Source organism: Chionomys nivalis, chromosome 19, assembly GCF_950005125.1.
Source record: "Chionomys nivalis chromosome 19, mChiNiv1.1, whole genome shotgun sequence".
NCBI lineage: Eukaryota > Metazoa > Chordata > Mammalia > Rodentia > Cricetidae > Chionomys > Chionomys nivalis.
Genome location: NC_080104.1, coordinates 56,675,069 through 56,681,419, shown reverse-complemented (window position 1 = coordinate 56,681,419; position 6,351 = coordinate 56,675,069).

The following is a 6,351-nucleotide window of genomic DNA, read 5'->3' as shown; positions in this document are numbered from 1 at the left end:
CAGGACGGGGTTCCCAATGTACTCCTTAAGGGCAGGCCTCCAGTGAGCCAACCCCTCCCTCTAGACTCTGTCTATTAAAGGCCCCAGCACTCCCAATAACATCATAAGCCTTCAATGTACAAGCCTTCTGAGGACTGTTCTCCAAACCATAGCAGCTACCGACTGAGAGATGCCATGGTAAACCGTACCACTCTGGTGCCAGCATCTGAGCCCACCATGGGGCCCAGTCATGCTGAATGAAGTGGGGGAGGGGGGGAAATGGACAGGAGAGATAATCCTCATGCAGCAAGGGCCTGGTACCCCCGGAACAGCTGTTTCCTGATAGGAATTCCCCCATACATTGGGCCTAGCCTTTGCAACTGTGTGGGTTGAATTGTGCATGGTCGGGAGAGCGCAACAACCGGACTGCTTTCTCCTTCACGCAGACCTCTGTGGTCCAAACCTGGTGAGCTTCTCCCCGCACAGGTTCCCAGGTGGGAGATTCACTCAACCCTGGCTCCACCTGGAACATCAGATCCCACAGGCCAAGATCCGACCCCCACAGGCTGGACCCCACTTCAGACAATAGCTTCAGGTCCTGGCTGGCATGGGTGCTTTGGATAGATTCCCTACAAACTGGAGGTATTTAGGCCTCGGATTTGAATTCCTCTGAGCCTGTTTTGCCATCTTCTAGAATTGTTCACAGAACTCAGAAAGACATTTGACTTATATTTATCCTTTTTATTTTAAAGAGGACAATTTAGAACCAAGCGGGCGGCAGAGGTTCTGAGGTAGAGGCAAGGGGTCAGGGGCTGCCCTCCACAGCTGCTCCCATACCTGGAAGTTCTCTGGAGCCCATAGTTCCTCTCTGTTTGTTACTTTTCTGCCCTCAGATGAAAAACCACGAGCAAGGCGGTTTATAGAAAGAAGACTTTATTTGGGATTACAATCTCAGAGGAGTAAGAGTCCATCATAGTGGGAAGAGCAGAGCAGTGAGCAGCAGCTACATGCTACAGCAGCGGCTACAGCTTAGGGCTCACACCTTAAACCACAAACGCTATGTTAGAGGGGGTAGGAGGAACCCCTAAGAGGCTTTTTTTACCCCCCCCCCATGACGTACTTCCTCCAGCTAGGCCATACCTCTTTATTTTTTTGATTTATTTATTTTAAAATATTTATTTATTATGTACACAATATTCTGTACTGTGTGTATGTCTGTGGGCCAGAAGAGGGCACCAGATCTCATTATAGATGGTTGTGAGCCACCACGTGGTTGCCGGGAATTGAACTCAGGACCTTTGGAAGAGCAGGCAATGCTCCAAACCACTGGGCCATCTCTCCAGCCCGGCCATACCTCTTTAAACTCCACAAACAGAATCACACCACACATGCCATACTGGGGACCAAGTATTCAAATGCCTGAGACTGTGAGGGACATCTTGTTCAACTACATCTCCTTCTCAGAGGAAGAGGGGGCAGCAAGCTCTAGGCTTCTAATTAGAACTGGTCTTTTTGGTGGTCTTCCGACATTTAGGAGCCACCCAGAGTTGCCTCCTTTGTTCAGGGGGCTCTGTGTCAGTAACCAGAGTCAGATACCGAGGGCCAGAACAAGCCTGCTGGCTAGTTTTAAATTAACTTTTTTTTTTTTTTTTTTTTTTTTTTTTGGTTTTTCGAGACAGGGTTTCTCTGTGGCTTTGGAGCCTGTCCTGGAACTAGCTCTGTAGACCAGGCTGGTCTCGAACTCACAGAGATCCGCCTGCCTCTGCCTCCCGAGTGCTGGGATTAAAGGCGTGCGCCACCATCGCCCGGCTTAGTTTTAAATTAACTTGACACAAGCTAAAGTCCTCTGAGAAGAAGGAGCCTCAGTTAAGAAAATGTCTCCATAAGATGGGCCCCAGGCAAGCCTGTAGGGCGTTTACTTTAGTTATTGGTGAGAGAAGGCCCAGCCCATGGTGGGTGGTGCTACCTCTGGGTTGGTGGTCCTGGGCTCTACAAGAAAGCAGGCTGAGCAAGCCGTGGGGAGCAAGGCAGTAAGCAGCCCCCTGCAAGGCCTATGTGTCAATTGCTGCCCTGCCCTGCTTGAATTCCTATCCTAATTTCCTTTGTTGAGGAACAATAATTTGGAAATGCAAGCCAAATAAACCCTTTCTCCCCTGCTTGTTTAGGTCATGGTGTTGCATCACAATAGCGACCCTAACTTAGATAACAAGCCAGGCCTTTACCCAGGAAACAGCAAAGGTTCTAGGAACCAGGTGAAGCCAAAATGTACTGGGTTATGGTTGATGAGAAACGTATTTGTCATTCTAAAAGGAATAAGAGATTGTTCAGAGTCAAATCTGAGAAGAGTGGCCCCGGGACACAGATTCAGACCACAGTGAATGACCCAGCCCACTGTGGAAGAGGTTACATGAACACAGGACAGTCATAAGTCAGTGCATTTACCAAAGGCTTACACCGGTGAGGACTTGAGTGGGTAGGTTAGCAGACCGAGGGATCTCTTCTATAGGCCTTGGGTGCATTCTGATGACATTTTTAGCTTTAGGGCTGACACAGGTAGTGGTCTGCCATTTTCAACTATGCCTTCCCACAGCTCCCCAACGGCCACCACGGCCAGGGTGCTTCAGGCCAGATATGCAAGTGCTTAGCAACTGGCTGGTAGTGATAAGGAAGACAAGGTCAGGGTAATTCTCTCTTTTTTTTTTTTTTTTGGTTTTTCGAGACAGGGTTTCTCTGTGGCTTTGGAGCTTGTCCTGGAACTAGCTCTGTAGACCAGGCTGGTCTCGAACTCACAGAGATCCGCCTGCCTCTGCCTCCCGAGTGCTGGGATTAAAGGCGTGCGCCACCATCGCCCGGCTTTTTTTTTGGGGGGGTAATTCTCAACAGCACCCAACAACACCAAGTTAAAGTGAAATCCTTAGGTGGGCACTGGTCCAGTCTGGCTTGTGTCCTTACAAAAGAGGAGGAGCTCAGAGGCTAAAAACACACAGGAAATGTGGAAGCAAAGAGCAGGACAAGGCGAAGCCCCTGGGGATCTTTTTTTTTTTTTTAATTAATTAATTTATTTATTTTTTATGGTTTTTCGAGACAGGGTTTCTCTGTGGCTTTGGAGCCTGTCCTGGAACTAGCTCTTGTAGACTAGGCTGGCCTCGAACTCAAAGAGATCCGCCTGCCTCTGCCTCCCAAGTGCTGGGGCCCCTGGGGATCTTCACCTCCCACTGTGGAAACCTTGAGGGAAGCTATGGTGGGGCCAGCAGACCTTCCCACAGAGCCGTGTGTGTGTGTGTGTGTGTGTGTGTGTGTGTGTGTGTGTGACAGCCCTACCTGAACCTTGAGGCTCTTCTGGCCTTCTCAAATAGTAAATCGCTTGGTAGTTATGGTGTCCCTAGGAAACTTATATACCTGTATAAAGAGACTTGGAATTAAAGACACATCCAGGACCTGGAGAGATGGGTAGGTGCTAGCAACACCGGTGTGAGGGTCTGCTTTTGATCATGTAAAAGTCCAGGAGAAGCTGGGCAGTGGTGGTAGTGGTGCACATTTATAATCCCAGCACTCAGGAGGCCGAGGCAGGTGGATCTCTGTGAGTTCGAGGCCAGCCTGGTCTACAAAGCAAGTTCCAGGACAGCCAGGGTTGTTACACAGAGAAACCTTATCTCGAAAAACAAAGCAAAACAAAAAGTCTGGAGAGGTTTTTATACACCTATAATTCCAGAGCCAGCTGGGGAGGTAGAGACAAGATATCCCTGAGACTTACTGTCCAGTCCATCTAGCTGAATTGGCAGGTGACTTTAGGTTCACTGAGAGGCTTTGTCTCAAAAGATAAGGTGGAGAGTGACTGAGAAAGACATTCAAAGTCGGTGCCTGGTCTACACACACACACACACACACATACATGCATACATGTGCACACAAACAATACACTCATATATTACACACTACACACACGAAGATAAAATTAAAACTGAAAAATAAATAACTCCAATGGAATCTACACACCCTAAGTGACTAATTTGAGTTTTGTCTTTGTTTTTCATTTTTTTAGAGACAGGGCCTTACATAGGCCTGCCTGGCTAGCCTGGAACTCTCTGTGTAGCCACGGATGTTCTTGAACTCTGGTCCACCTCCACAAGTGCTAGGATTACAGATACAAAACCCCAAGCCTAGATGGTTGATTTCGAGACGGGTGTGTGTGTTGATAAATCATTCAGGCTGGCTCTGAACTCTCAATCTTCCAGACTCAGCCTCCTGCGTAGTTGGGACTACAGGTGTCCTGTAGCACAAAAAGCTCTGCCTGACACTCCTTAAGGACGTCCAAGCCTGGCGGTGGTGGCGCACGCCTTTAATCCCAGCACTCGGGAGGCAGAGGCAGGCGGATCTCTGTGAGTTCAAGACCAGCCTGGTCTACAAGAGCTAGTTCCAGGACAGGCTCCAAAGCTACAGAGAAACCCTGTCTCGAAAAAAAAAAAAAAAAAAGACATCCAAAGTCCTCCCCTAGTCCCCTAGTTCGCATGGACGAGCAGGGCTCTGTGTGTCCCTCTGACGGCTGATGATCCCACGTACTGGACTGATAGGCACACTGAAGTCAGGGGTCAGGGGCCATATCCTTTTTCTGTGAGGTCCCCTGTAGTCCTGAGCCCTGGCTGGGCCAGAGGGAAAGATCGATTTCTCAAGTTGCTGCCTTTATCGATTCTGCCCTTCCTGTGATTTTGCTCCAACCCAGTTAATCCTCTTCTTGACTGCTCAGTGTGCCCGCTTTCCACCCAGTGCAGGTGGCTCTCTGGTCCCTCCCTTCCTCTGTTACAGCTGCAGACTTTTGTACACCGAGAGCACCTATACTCAGAGCACTAAAATCCCCCTTCCTGTGAATGACAGTTGGGGTACAATCAGAAACAGAATGAAGAAAAACAGAGACGTGATACATTTTTAGGAAAGCAACGATGAGTGTGTGCAAGCCAGAGGGAGGTCGTGGCCAGGTGCTTCTTGAGCGGGAAAAGCAGGGTGCAAACTTAAGTCCCAAGATCATACCCTTAATCCCACAAGTTTCAGCCAGTATTGTAAAAATGGGAAAGAATTCCATTCTTGATTTCCTCATACAGTTACTGTGTGGTTTTCCATTTTCGTGTCCTGAAACCTGGTCCTTAGGAAAACAGTGACGAAGCTTTTAAAAATAATTTTTTATTTATGTGTACATGTTTCTATGGGTATGTGCCTACAGATGCTAGAGAGGATGTAGGATCCCTAAGAGGAGGTGACACAGGTGGTCTGCCTCTGGAAGAGCAATACATGCTTTTAACCACAGAGCCTTCTCTCCAACCCCTAATAACAAAGCTATAAAAGGCTTTGCAAAGACACAGAGTAAATGGTAAAGAGTTAAATGTATAATACCCCTTTCCTTAGAAGTCACTCTGGATCTCAGCTCTAGGAAGAGGTCCTGTGTGAACAGTTATGAGAGAAGCAAGGGCCCCTGATGTTAGAGTCTCTGCTGCCCTGATGGATGGGTCACACTTGCAGAATAAACAAGAGAGCTTTCCTTTTCCCACAGATGAACTTGCGTGAACAAGGAAATAAATGGCAGAAAAGAATAAGGCAAGAAGACTAGATTCCTGCACTCTGAAACCAGACCGGGGAAAGAGGACTTAGCTGGCTCTGGGTTCTGGGACAGCAGCTTGTTTTTGGGTGACCATGCACCTGGATCCTCATGACAAAGTCAGGCTGGATGGAAGAGAACAGAAACCTTCAGGCAAAGCCCGGATGAGGCGAACCCCTATGCCCCTTCCTTGACACCAGCCATGGCCATTGGGCCATTGCGTAGGACCCTGTTTACCAGGGCTTTCACCTTCTGCACTGGCTGATTTTTGTCAACTTCACAAACTAAAGTCACCTGGGAAGCCAACACCTCAAATGAAGAATTGTCTTCATCAGATTTGCCTTGGGCATACCTGTGGGACATTTTCTTAATTGCTGGTTATGTGGGAGGGCACAGATTGTTGTGGGTAGTGCCTACCTTGGGCAGGTGGTCCTGGGTTGTATAAGAAAGCGAGCTGATCAAGCAAGTCATGGAGAGCAAGTCAGTAAGCAGAGGTCCTTTGTGGTCTCTGCCTCAGTTCCTGCCTTGACTTTCCTCAATGACTGCAGCAGAATAAATAAAAACCCAGAGACAGAAATTGGGGTTTAACCTGAAGGTCAGAAAAGCAAAACAGCCAGTCACTGACTCTTAGCTTTGCCTTAGTCCAAAATGGCGATCTTGACTCCAGGGAGCTCAGGATGAGACTGTGAGAGCTGCCTCCTCCCGTTTTATGTATTATATTCCTGTCTAGCGCTGGGATTAAAGGCGTGCACCACCACTGCCTGTTTTCTATGGCAAACTAGTGT